This window comes from Brienomyrus brachyistius, chromosome 2, assembly GCF_023856365.1.
Source record: "Brienomyrus brachyistius isolate T26 chromosome 2, BBRACH_0.4, whole genome shotgun sequence".
NCBI lineage: Eukaryota > Metazoa > Chordata > Actinopteri > Osteoglossiformes > Mormyridae > Brienomyrus > Brienomyrus brachyistius.
The window spans coordinates 42123321-42136476 of NC_064534.1; the positions used below are offsets into that span (position 1 = coordinate 42123321).

The 13156-nt window shown below is 51.0% G+C and overlaps 7 non-coding genes across 7 annotated transcripts; all 7 read left to right on the top strand.

The window, feature by feature from the left end:
• Nucleotides 1-353: 353 nt before the first annotated feature.
• Nucleotides 354-472, top strand: LOC125736275 (5S ribosomal RNA). Its single transcript, XR_007395558.1, has one exon. It is a non-coding gene; the product is annotated as a 5S ribosomal RNA (ribosomal RNA).
• A 1082-nt stretch (nt 473-1554) lies between these two features.
• On the top strand, nt 1555-1673 carry LOC125732427 (5S ribosomal RNA). The gene has a single exon (XR_007391807.1). It is a non-coding gene; the product is annotated as a 5S ribosomal RNA (ribosomal RNA).
• Nucleotides 1674-2755: 1082 nt separating this feature from the next.
• Nucleotides 2756-2874, top strand: LOC125733987 (5S ribosomal RNA). Its single transcript, XR_007393316.1, has one exon. It is a non-coding gene; the product is annotated as a 5S ribosomal RNA (ribosomal RNA).
• Nucleotides 2875-3957: 1083 nt separating this feature from the next.
• LOC125733383 (5S ribosomal RNA) lies at nt 3958-4076 on the top strand. The gene has a single exon (XR_007392728.1). It is a non-coding gene; the product is annotated as a 5S ribosomal RNA (ribosomal RNA).
• A 1081-nt stretch (nt 4077-5157) lies between these two features.
• On the top strand, nt 5158-5276 carry LOC125732428 (5S ribosomal RNA). The gene has a single exon (XR_007391808.1). It is a non-coding gene; the product is annotated as a 5S ribosomal RNA (ribosomal RNA).
• A 1081-nt stretch (nt 5277-6357) lies between these two features.
• Nucleotides 6358-6476, top strand: LOC125735161 (5S ribosomal RNA). The gene has a single exon (XR_007394460.1). It is a non-coding gene; the product is annotated as a 5S ribosomal RNA (ribosomal RNA).
• A 6453-nt stretch (nt 6477-12929) lies between these two features.
• LOC125733096 (5S ribosomal RNA) lies at nt 12930-13048 on the top strand. The gene has a single exon (XR_007392454.1). It is a non-coding gene; the product is annotated as a 5S ribosomal RNA (ribosomal RNA).
• The last annotated feature ends 108 nt before the right edge of the window (nt 13049-13156 follow it).

The following is a 13156-nucleotide window of genomic DNA, read 5'->3' on the forward strand; positions in this document are numbered from 1 at the left end:
GTGGCTGTTAGCGGATTTGATAACAGAGGGTCGTTAAGAGAAGCCTGCATGTAGTAGGCAAAGGAGTAATGTTTGCCGGCGGGGGACGTGCGGCGATTAACCTGTGCGGTAGTGAAAAGGAGTTAAAAAGAAGGAAGTGTGCGGATGCGGAAAGAATGGAATAATTGTGGTAGGCTGCCGGCTGAGTAGTTTGGTGAATGTTTGGTGTGGGTCCGGCGCTGCCGATTGGATGGTGGGGCTGCAGTGTGAGTCAGATAAAAAAAAAAAAAAAGAACATTAGTAGTATCCAATGGGACCAACTGGCATGTATAGAGGCGTGTAATGCAAAAGGGCTGTTTTCGGTAGCATCTCTCGCTTACGGCCATACCACCCTGAACACGCCTGATCTCGTCTGATCTCGGAAGCTAAGCAAGTTAGGGTCTGGTTAGTACTTGGATGGGAGACCTCCTGGGAATACCAGGTGCTGTAAGCCTTTCTCACTTTTACTTTATACAGGGGGCGCTCCACTTCACGATTAATTTAAATCTATCACTCCCCTTCCATTTTACTATTTTATATAAATATATATTTTTTTTTTCTCTCATTCCTAAAGGCAGCTTTTAGAAACCGTTTTACTCCAAATACTTCCTGGTAATTCTAGGTGCTGTAAGCTGTTCGTGCCTTTATTCCACCAGGGCGCGATCTTCTCACAAACTTGAAGACTGTCACTCCCCATTCACGTTTTACAACTTATTGTTGATGATAAAGAGACAGCTTTTTACACACAGTTTTAAACAAAGTACTGATATTATTCCTCTTCAACTGACCGCTTTGTTTTCTATGCAAAAACCACTTCGCCACAGAAGACTCGATATTATTGGCATAGCAAGTTCTGCTCTTCTCCTTTCAAAACTTGCTAAAAGCTGTATTTAAAAGAACAGATTGGCCAGGGTAATTCACACCCTTCAATGCCAGCTTAATGTTTAGGTTAGTGGGAATCACAGAGGAATTAGGGATGGAAACTTCTTTGCTGGTGGTAGAAGCGGTCTGCTGAATTTTTAGAGAGAAGAGGCCGTCGATGTTTGAATGTAGAAAATTGTTCTGGCTGCTGCTTGCAGTATGGACTTGTTGGTGTGTGTAGCTCCCAGTGTTCTGACAGCGCGACGTTTTGGGGAAGCATGTGATTCAGCAGCTACCAGTGGGCTTCGTGCGGCGGAGATTTTGTGGCTGTTAGCGGAGTTGATAACAGAGGGTCGTTAAGAGAAGCCTGCATGCAGTAGGCAAAGGAGTAATGTTTGCCGGCGGGGGACGTGCGGCGATTAACCTGTGCGGTAGTGAAAAGGAGTTAAAGAGAAGGAAGTGTGCGGATGCGGAAAGAATGGAATAATTGTGGTAGGCTGCCGGCTGAGTAGTTTGGTGAATGTTTGGTGTGGGTCCGGCGCTGCCGATTGGATGGTGGGGCTGCAGTGTGAGTCAGATAAAAAAAAAAAAAAAAACAGGAATAGGATCCAATGGGACTAACTGGCATGTATAGAGGCGTGTAATGCAAAAGGGCTGTTTTTGGTAGCATCCCTCGCTTACGGCCATACCACCCTGAACACGCCCGATCTCGTCTGATCTCGGAAGCCAAGCAGGGTAGGGTCTGGTTAGTACTTGGATGGGAGACCTCCTGGGAATACCAGGTGCTGTAAGCCTTTCTCACTTTTACTTTATACAGGGGGCGCTCCACTTCACGATTAATTTAAATCTATCACTCCCCTTCCATTTTACTATTTTATATATATATATATTTTTTTTTCTCTCATTCCTTAAGGCAGCTTTTAGAAACCGTTTTACTCTAAATACTTCCTGGTAATTCTAGGTGCTGTAAGCTGTTCGTGCCTTTATTCCACCAGGGCGCGATCTTCTCACAAACTTGAAGACTGTCACTCCCCATTCACGTTTTACAACTTATTGTTAATGATAAAGAGACAGCTTTTTACACACAGTTTTAAACAAAGCACTGATATTATTCCTCTTCAACTGACCGCTTTGTTTTCTATGCAAAAAGCACTTCGCCACAGAAGACTCGATATTATTGGCATAGCAAGTTCTGATCTTCTCCTTTCAAAACTTGCTAAAAGCTGTATTTAAAAGAACAGATTGGCCGGGGTAATTCACACCCTTCAATGCCAGCTTAATGTTTAGGTTAGTGGGAATCACAGAGGAATTAGGGATGGAAACTTCTTTGCTGGTGGTAGAAGCGGTCTGGTGAATTTTTAGAGAGAAGAGGCCGTCGATGTTTGAATGTAGAAAATTGTTCTGGCTGCAGCCTGCAGTATGGACTTGTTGGTGTGTGTAGCTCCCAGTGTTCTGACAGCGCGACGTTTTGGGGAAGCATGTGATTCAGCAGCTACCAGTGGGCTTCGTGCGGCGGAGATTTTGTGGCTGTTAGCGGAGTTGATAACAGAGGGTCGTTAAGAGAAGCCTGCATGCAGTAGGCAAAGGAGTAATGTTTGCCGGCGGGGGACGTGCGGCGATTAACCTGTGCGGTAGTGAAAAGGAGTTAAAAAGAAGGAAGTGTGCGGATGCGGAAAGAATGGAATAATTGTGGTAGGCTGCCGGCTGAGTAGTTTGGTGAATGTTTGGTGTGGGTCCGGCGCTGCCGATTGGATGGTGGGGCTGCAGTGTGAGTCAGATAAAAAAAAAAAAAAAAACCAGGAGTAGGATCCAATGGGACTAACTGGCATGTATAGACGCGTGTAATGCAAAAGGGCTGTTTTTGGTAGCATCTCTCGCTTGCGGCCATACCACCCTGAACACGCCTGATCTCATCTGATCTCGGAAGCCAAGCAGGGTAGGGTCTGGTTAGTACTTGGATGGGAGACCTCCTGGGAATACCAGGTGCTGTAAGCCTTTCTCACTTTTACTTTATACAGGGGGCGCTCCACTTCACGATTAATTTAAATCTATCACTCCCCTTCCATTTTACTATTTTATATATATATTTTTTTTTTTTTCTCTCATTCCTTAAGGCAGCTTTTAGAAACCGTTTTACTCTAAATACTTCCTGGTAATTCTAGGTGCTGTAAGCTGTTCGTGCCTTTATTCCACCAGGGCGCGATCTTCTCACAAACTTGAAGACTGTCACTCCCCATTCACGTTTTACAACTTATTGTTAATGATAAAGAGACAGCTTTTTACACACAGTTTTAAACAAAGCACTGATATTATTCCTCTTCAACTGACCGCTTTGTTTTCTATGCAAAAAGCACTTCGCCACAGAAGACTCGATATTATTGGCATAGCAAGTTCTGATCTTCTCCTTTCAAAACTTGCTAAAAGCTGTATTTAAAAGAACAGATTGGCCGGGGTAATTCACACCCTTCAATGCCAGCTTAATGTTTAGGTTAGTGGGAATCACAGAGGAATTAGGGATGGAAACTTCTTTGCTGGTGGTAGAAGCGGTCTGGTGAATTTTTAGAGAGAAGAGGCCGTCGATGTTTGAATGTAGAAAATTGTTCTGGCTGCAGCCTGCAGTATGGACTTGTTGGTGTGTGTAGCTCCCAGTGTTCTGACAGCGCGACGTTTTGGGGAAGCATGTGATTCAGCAGCTACCAGTGGGCTTCGTGCGGCGGAGATTTTGTGGCTGTTAGCGGAGTTGATAACAGAGGGTCGTTAAGAGAAGCCTGCATGCAGTAGGCAAAGGAGTAATGTTTGCCGGCGGGGGACGTGCGGCGATTAACCTGTGCGGTAGTGAAAAGGAGTTAAAAAGAAGGAAGTGTGCGGATGCGGAAAGAATGGAATAATTGTGGTAGGCTGCCGGCTGAGTAGTTTGGTGAATGTTTGGTGTGGGTCCGGCGCTGCCGATTGGATGGTGGGGCTGCAGTGTGAGTCAGATAAAAAAAAAAAAAAAAAACCAGGAGTAGGATCCAATGGGACTAACTGGCATGTATAGACGCGTGTAATGCAAAAGGGCTGTTTTTGGTAGCATCTCTCGCTTGCGGCCATACCACCCTGAACACGCCCGATCTCATCTGATCTCGGAAGCCAAGCAGGGTAGGGTCTGGTTAGTACTTGGATGGGAGACCACCTGGGAATACCAGGTGCTGTAAGCTTTTCTCACTTTTACTTTATACAGGGGGCGCTCCACTTCACGATTAATTTAAATCTATCACTCCCCTTCCATTTTACTAATTTATATATATATATTTTTTTTTTCTCTCATTCATAAAGGCAGCTTTTAGAAACCGTTTTACTCTAAATACTTCCTGGTAATTCTAGGTGCTGTAAGCTGTTCGTGCCTTTATTCCACCAGGGCGCGATCTTCTCACAAACTTGAAGACTGTCACTCCCCATTCACGTTTTACAACTTATTGTTAATGATAAAGAGACAGCTTTTTACACACAGTTTTAAACAAAGTACTGATATTATTCTTCTTCAACTGACCGCTTTGTTTTCTATGCAAAAATCACTTCGCCACAGAAGACTCGATATTATTGGCATAGCAAGTTCTGCTCTTCTCCTTTCAAAACTTGCTAAAAGCTGTATTTAAAAGAGCAGGTTGGCCGGGGTAATTCACACCCTTCAATGCCAGCTTAATGTTTAGGTTAGTGGGAATCACAGAGGAATTAGGGATGGAAACTTCTTTGCTGGTGGTAGAAGCGGTCTGGTGAATTTTTAGAGAGAAGAGGCCGTCGATGTTTGAATGTAGAAAATTGTTCTGGCTGCAGCCTGCAGTATGGACTTGTTGGTGTGTGTAGCTCCCAGTGTTCTGACAGCGCGACGTTTTGGGGAAGCATGTGATTCAGCAGCTACCAGTGGGCTTCGTGCGGCGGAGATTTTGTGGCTGTTAGGGGAGTTGATAACAGAGGGTCGTTAAGAGAAGCCTGCATGCAGTAGGCAAAGGAGTAATGTTTGCCGGCGGGGGACGTGCGGCGATTAACCTGTGCGGTAGTGAAAAGGAGTTAAAAAGAAGGAAGTGTGCGGATGCGGAAAGAATGGAATAATTGTGGTAGGCTGCCGGCTGAGTAGTTTGGTGAATGTTTGGTGTGGGTCCGGCGCTGCCGATTGGATGGTGGGGCTGCAGTGTGAGTCAGATAAAAAAAAAAAAAAAAACCAGGAGTAGGATCCAATGGGACTAACTGGCATGTATAGACGCGTGTAATGCAAAAGGGCTGTTTTTGGTAGCATCCCTCGCTTACGGCCATACCACCCTGAACACGCCCGATCTCGTCTGATCTCGGAAGCCAAGCAGGGTAGGGTCTGGTTAGTACTTGGATGGGAGACCTCCTGGGAATACCAGGTGCTGTAAGCCTTTCTCACTTTTACTTTATACAGGGGGCGCTCCACTTCACGATTAATTTAAATCTATCACTCCCCTTCCATTTTACTATTTTATATATATATATATTTTTTTTTCTCTCATTCCTAAAGGCAGCTTTTAGAAACCGTTTTACTCTAAATACTTCCTGGTAATTCTAGGTGCTGTAAGCTGTTCGTGCCTTTATTCCACCAGGGCGCGATCTTCTCACAAACTTGAAGACTGTCACTCCCCATTCACGTTTTACAACTTATTGTTAATGATAAAGAGACAGCTTTTTACACACAGTTTTAAACAAAGCACTGATATTATTCCTCTTCAACTGACCGCTTTGTTTTCTATGCAAAAAGCACTTCGCCACAGAAGACTCGATATTATTGGCATAGCAAGTTCTGCTCTTCTCCTTTCAAAACTTGCTAAAAGCTGTATTTAAAAGAACAGATTGGCCGGGGTAATTCACACCCTTCAATGCCAGCTTAATGTTTAGGTTAGTGGGAATCACAGAGGAATTAGGGATGGAAACTTCTTTGCTGGTGGTAGAAGCGGTCTGGTGAATTTTTAGAGAGAAGAGGCCGTCGATGTTTGAATGTAGAAAATTGTTCTGGCTGCAGCCTGCAGTATGGACTTGTTGGTGTGTGTAGCTCCCAGTGTTCTGACAGCGCGACGTTTTGGGGAAGCATGTGATTCAGCAGCTACCAGTGGGCTTCGTGCGGCGGAGATTTTGTGGCTGTTAGCGGAGTTGATAACAGAGGGTCGTTAAGAGAAGCCTGCATGCAGTAGGCAAAGGAGTAATGTTTGCCGGCGGGGGACGTGCGGCGATTAACCTGTGCGGTAGTGAAAAGGAGTTAAAAAGAAGGAAGTGTGCGGATGCGGAAAGAATGGAATAATTGTGGTAGGCTGCCGGCTGAGTAGTTTGGTGAATGTTTGGTGTGGGTCCGGCGCTGCCGATTGGATGGTGGGGCTGCAGTGTGAGTCAGATAAAAAAAAAAAAAAGAACATTAGTAGTATCCAATGGGACCAACTGGCATGTATAGAGGCGTGTAATGCAAAAGGGCTGTTTTCGGTAGCATCTCTCGCTTACGGCCATACCACCCTGAACACGCCTGATCTCATCTGATCTCGGAAGCCAAGCAGGGTAAGGTCTGGTTAGTACTTGGATGGGAGACCTCCTGGGAATACCAGGTGCTGTAAGCCTTTCTCACTTTTACTTTATACAGGGGGCGCTCCACTTCACGATTAATTTAAATCTATCACTCCCCATCCATTTTACTATTTTATATATATTGTAACGGAGTTGGACTGTAGGGGGCGGCGGCACCCATAATGCATTGCTCCCACCGAGGGGGAGAATCTGTTTACCTGTGATTCCTGTTGTTGTTGTTTGTGTTGTTTGGGGGGGGAAGTTGTTAGTATTTGTTAATGTAATTGGGTTCTGGCATGTTTGGAAATGTGTTTGGGTGGTTTTTGTGTAAACGCACACAGGCTACCGTGGACGGGATCCTCGGTAGTACTGTGTATCTGGGCAGGGTTTTTGTGTGTAAAAGGAGAGCGAGCAAGTAAGCTTATGGTAGAGTTAGCCCTTTGCTTGCCTTTGCTGTGCTTTTATTCTGTTCTTTTCTGATGGAATAAAGCTCGGAGACTTCTCTCCTGTTGAGCAAAGTTCCTCGACTGTCTCCATTACTCCCTGGTGGCGAAAACCCAGAAAACGCTACATTGGTGTCAGAAGTGGGATCATGGAGATTTCGACGCTCGAGGAAATCGAAGAGCTCATCCGGCGGCTAGAAGGAGCCAGACCAAAGAAGAAGACTCCAAGGGGCACAGAGCATCAAAGGACAGCTGAGGGTCCTCCGGTGGGGTCTAGCGCGGCTGGCCCAGCCTTCCGGCAGCTGAGCGCGCTCCGAGGGCCGGCAGAAGATGACGCCACTGAGCGGCCCCGACAGCCCGGCGGCTCGACAGTGAAACTTCCGCCGTACAAGGGTGACGAGCCACCGGACTCCTTCCTGACCCAAGTGCGGCTGGCGTCGGAGTTCAACGGCTGGACTTCAGCAGAGACGGCGGTCCGGGTCGCGTTAACCCTGGAGGGGAAGGCGCTGCGGGTCCTGGACGATCTCCTGCCGCACGAACAGAGCTCGTGGCCCGCCATCAAGAGTGCCCTACAGCGCCGGTTTGGCCAGCGGGTTTGCCTGGAGGACGCCCGTGCCCAGCTAGTTGCCAAGCAACGCCGCGACGGTGAGACACTAGGCGCCTTCTCCTCTGACCTTCGGCAGCTGGCACAGCGGGGCCATCCAGACTTCCCGGTGGCCATCCAGGAAGACCTAGCGTTACAGGCCTTCCTACGCGGTCTTCGGCCGGAGCGGCTGCGGGAACATGTGCGGCTCTCCGCACCCTGCACCCTAGAGCAGGCCGTGGACGTGGCTGAGCGGGCCGAGCACATCCTGGCGGACAAGCGCACAGCATCCACCACGGCGGAACGGGTCCGGCAGGTGTCCTACGAGGCGAGCGGCGACAATGCAAGGGTCTGCAGAGCGACGGAGCCGCCCAAGCGGACTGGAGTTCCGAACGTCACGCCGGGGTCAGGACGTCGGTGTTTCCGCTGCGGAGAGCTGGGGCACATCGCTCGCTATTGCCCTGCTCCTACGCCTTTGGACCACGTGCCCCAGCAGCAGTTAAACTAAGACGGGGTGGCGTCGAGGGGGAGCCGCCACCCGCCTCAGCTCCCTTTTCCCCGCTCTGTGGATTTAGTGCGCGTACTGGTCAGGACGGATTCTATGTGGACTGTAAACTGAACGGCGTGCCATGTCGTGCCTTGGTGGACACCGGTTCCACCGTGTCGCTGATCCGTACCGGACTTTTAGTGGATACTGACTCTGTTGCGGACGAGGGGACAGATGGGTGGGGAATCACTACGGTTACGGGACAGAGAGTGACTATGCCAGTCAGGAGGACAGTGCAGGTCATGGTGGGCCCACTCACTCTTGGACACTCATTCCTTATCGGGGGAATTCAGGACCAGTGCATTTTGGGGTTGGACTTGTTGCGACGGATGGGCGCGGTGGTGGACACTGCTCGGGGGGTTGTACGGCTCGGGAAACGGACTGGGGGAATACCCTTACGCAAGCCAGGGTGGAATACTTCCGGGGCTCCTCTGCCGGTGCGGACTTGCGAACGGCCCTCGGAGTCGGCCGAGGGTGCCACGCGTACGGGACTGTCGCCAGATCGGCAAGCAGTGGATCAGCTGTTTAAACGCAGTTGCGAGGGACTGAATCCAGCCCAGAAGCTCGAGCTGCGCCAGCTGTTGGACAGTTTCATGGACATTTTCGCAGTTGACGAGAAGGACTGCACCCACACCAATCTAGTCCAGCACCACATCGACACTGGTGACGCGCAGCCAATCCGCCTTCGGCCGCGCCGACTACCGCTGGCCAAGCGTGGCCCTGCCGAGCAAAAGGTGCAGGAGATGTTGGAGGCGGGGGTGATCGAGCCGTCTTCCAGTCCCTGGTCAGCACCGGTGGTGATGGTGAGGAAAAAGGACGGTTCGTGGCGATTTTGTGTGGATTACCGGAGACTAAACGCGGTGACACACAAAGACTCATATCCACTCCCCCGCATTGACGAGGCCCTAGACTGGATTGCCGGCTCTACCTGGTTCAGTTCACTGGATCTGCGGAACGGTTACTGGCAGGTGGAACTAGCTCCGGAGGCGCGGGCAAAGACGGCGTTCACCACTGGGCACGGACTAATGCAGTTTAGAGTGATGCCGTTCGGTTTATGCAACGCTCCGGCCACATTCGAGCGACTCATGGACAGGGTTTTAAGGGGCATTCCACGTTCGTGCTGTGTGGTTTATCTGGACGATCTTTTAGTGCACGCTAAGGACTTCGAAACGGCACTGGGGAACCTACGGGGGGTGTTCACCGCCATACGGCACGCCAACCTGCGCCTGCACCCGCGCAAGTGTCATTTGTTCCGCCGGGAAACTGCGTTCTTGGGGCATGTGATCAGCGAAAAGGGGGTGGCTACAGACCCGGCCAAAATTACCGCTGTCAAGGACTGGCCTGTGCCGGCTAACATTCGCCAGCTCCGGAGCTTCCTGGGGTTGGCCTCCTACTACAGGCGGTTCGTGCGGGACTTTGCCACGATTGCAAGCCCCTTACATCGTCTCACACAAAAGGGGCAAGCTTTCGTGTGGGACAGTGATTGTGAGCGTGCTTTCTTGACTTTGAGAGCAGCACTGATTTCCGCCCCTGTGCTGGATTACCCGGATCCCAAAGGGACATTTGTGCTGGACACCGATGCCAGCGATGTGGGGCTGGGGGCCGTGTTGTCTCAGGAGGGGGGGCACGTTGTTGGATACTTTAGCCGTGCGCTTTCTCGGGCAGAGCGGAATTATTGTGTCACGCGACGGGAGCTGTTGGCTGTGGTGGCGGCCCTCAAGCACTTCCGCCCGTACCTGTATGGGCAGAGGTTCCAGCTCCGGACGGATCATGCGTCACTCACCTGGCTGCTGAGTTTCAAGGAACCGGAGGGTCAGCTGGCGCGTTGGTTGGAGGTCTTACAGACCTTCGATTTCGAGATTCAGCACCGAGCGGGCCGCCTGCACGGCAACGCTGATGCCCTGTCCCGGCGGCCGTGCTCAGAGGGGGAGTGCCGTTTCTGCGAGCGGACGGAGGTGAAGGACAGCGCGGGGGAGCAGCTGGCCGCGGTGTGCACGGCGCGCCCTCAGGTCCTCGAGGAGGTGGACGAGCAGCGGTTGCGGGTGGAGCAGAGCCGTGACAGCACCTTGGGCCGGGTCGCAGAGTGGCTACGGACTGGTCATCATCCGCAGTGGGCTGAGGTCTCGGACGGGGACCTGGAACTTAAGGCGTTCGTGTCGCAGTGGGGCAGCTTGGTTGAGAGGGACGGCTTGATCTACCGCCGCTGGACACAGGCAGATGGCGCGAGGGCAGTGCTCCAGCTCATCGTCCCCAGGTCCCTGCGGTCTGTGGTCCTTCCCCTAGTCCATGGAGCGGTGGGAGCGGGCCATTACGGGACGGCCAAAACTTTAAACCGTCTGCGCGCGCGGTTTTACTGGCCGGGCTGTCACGTGGACGTGGCCCTGTATGTCCACAAGTGTGACACTTGTACCGCCCAGAAGGGGCCGTCACAGCGCTCCCGGGCCCCCTTGCAGGATTATCGGGTGGGGGCTCCTATGGAACGGGTCGCCGTGGACGTGCTGGGCCCGTTCCCTGTGACAGACCGGGGGAACCGCTACGTGCTCGTGGCCATGGACTATTTCACAAAGTGGCCGGAGGCCTACTCGGTCCCCGACCAGAGCGCGGCGACTACAGCGGCCGTCCTTGTGGACGAGATGTTCTCCCGTTTCGGGGTGCCGGAGGAGCTCCACAGCGACCAGGGCCGCAACTTTGAGGCTGAGGTTTTCAGCGAGGTTTGTTCTCGGTTGGGGGTGAGGAAAACCCGCACCACTCCCCTCCACCCACAGAGCGATGGTCTGGTTGAGCGGTTCAACCGGACCCTGGCCACACAGCTCGCCATCCTCACGAGCGAGCACCAGAGAGACTGGGACGTGCACCTGCCGCTGGTCCTGTGGTCGTACCGCACCGCGGTGCAGGAGTCTACGCAGTCTACCCCCGCGGCGCTCCTGTTTGGTAGGGAGCTGAGGACGCCGGTGGATTTGGTGTTCGGCCCTCCGCCCGAACCGGAACTTCCAGGTAGGCCAGGGCTGGACTATTTTTATGAGTTAAGGGAGCGATTGAGGGTGGTCCATGGGTTGACCCGACGGGCCTTGGCAGACGCTGGCTCCAAGCAACGGCGGGCGTACGATGTGCGCTCCCGCGGCCGTGACTTCGTGGCCGGGGAAAGAGTTTGGGTATATAGCCCGATGAGGAAGAGGGGGCTGTCACCCAAGCTCATGTCCCATTGGGAGGGCCCGTGCGTTGTGTTGGAGAGGCTGTCTGACGTAACCTATCGGGTCCGTTTGAAGAGAAGGCCGCGGGTGGTTGTCCTCCACCGGGACCGTCTCGCTCCCTACCAACCATCGGTTCCGCCGGTAGAGACTCAAGGGGAGGGGCAGGTTGAGGACGAGCCCCCGTCCCCTGTCTCTCCATCTCCTTTTGAGCGTGGTGCTGGGGACCGGCCGCGGAGGCGTCGCCGCCGGCCCCGGCGCCTTGCAGACTTTGTTACGGACTTTGCGTATGGGGACATCCGCAGCTGAGGTGGGGGCAGTGTAACGGAGTTGGACTGTAGGGGGCGGCGGCACCCATAATGCATTGCTCCCACCGAGGGGGAGAATCTGTTTACCTGTGATTCCTGTTGTTGTTGTTTGTGTTGTTTGGGGGGGGAAGTTGTTAGTATTTGTTAATGTAATTGGGTTCTGGCATGTTTGGAAATGTGTTTGGGTGGTTTTTGTGTAAACGCACACAGGCTACCGTGGACGGGATCCTCGGTAGTACTGTGTATCTGGGCAGGGTTTTTGTGTGTAAAAGGAGAGCGAGCAAGTAAGCTTATGGTAGAGTTAGCCCTTTGCTTGCCTTTGCTGTGCTTTTATTCTGTTCTTTTCTGATGGAATAAAGCTCGGAGACTTCTCTCCTGTTGAGCAAAGTTCCTCGACTGTCTCCATTACTCCCTGGTGGCGAAAACCCAGAAAACGCTACAATATATATATATTTTTTTTTTCTCTCATTCCTAAAGGCAGCTTTTAGAAACCGTTTTACTCTAAATACTTCCTGGTAATTCTAGGTGCTGTAAGCTGTTCGTGCCTTTATTCCACCAGGGCGCGATCTTCTCACAAACTTGAAGACTGTCACTCCCCATTCACGTTTTACAACTTATTGTTAATGATAAAGAGATAGCTTTTTACACACAGTTTTAAACAAAGTACTGATATTATTCCTCTTCAACTGACCGCTTTGTTTTCTATGCAAAAACCACTTCGCCACAGAAGACTCGATATTATTGGCATAGCAAGTTCTGCTCTTCTCCTTTCAAAACTTGCTAAAAGCTGTATTTAAAAGAACAGATTGGCCGGGGTAATTCACACCCTTCAATGCCAGCTTAATGTTTAGGTTAGTGGGAATCACAGAGGAATTAGGGATGGAAACTTCTTTGCTGGTGGTAGAAGCGGTCTGGTGAATTTTTAGAGAGAAGAGGCCGTCGATGTTTGAATGTAGAAAATTGTTCTGGCTGCAGCCTGCAGTATGGACTTGTTGGTGTGTGTAGCTCCCAGTGTTCTGACAGCGCGACGTTTTGGGGAAGAATGTGATTCAGCAGCTACCAGTGGGCTTCGTGCGGCGGACATTTTGTGGCTGTTAGCGGAGTTGATAACAGAGGGTCGTTAAGAGAAGCCTGCATGCGGTAGGCAAAGGAGTAATGTTTGCTGGCGGGGGACGTGCGGCGATTAACCTGTGCGGTAGTGAAAAGGAGTTAAAAAGAAGGAAGTGTGCGGATGCGGAAAGAATGGAATAATTGTGGTAGGCTGCCGGCTGAGTAGTTTGCTGAATGTTTGGTGTGGGTCCGGCGCTGCCGATTGGTTGGTGGGGCTGTAGTGTGAGTCAGATAAAAAAAAAAAAAACCAGGAGTAGGATCCAATGGGACTAACTGGCATGTATAGACGCGTGTAATGCAAAAGGGCTGTTTTTGGTAGCATCTCTAGCTTACGGCCATGCCACCCTGAACACGCCCGATCTCGTCTGATCTCGGAAGCTAAGCAGGGTAGGGTCTGGTTAGTACTTGGATGGGAGACCACCTGGGAATACCAGGTGCTGTAAGCTTTTCTCACTTTTACTTTATACAGGGGGCGCTCCACTTCACGATTAATTTAAATCTATCACTCCCCTTCCCTTTTACTATTTTATATATATATATATTTTTTTCTCTCA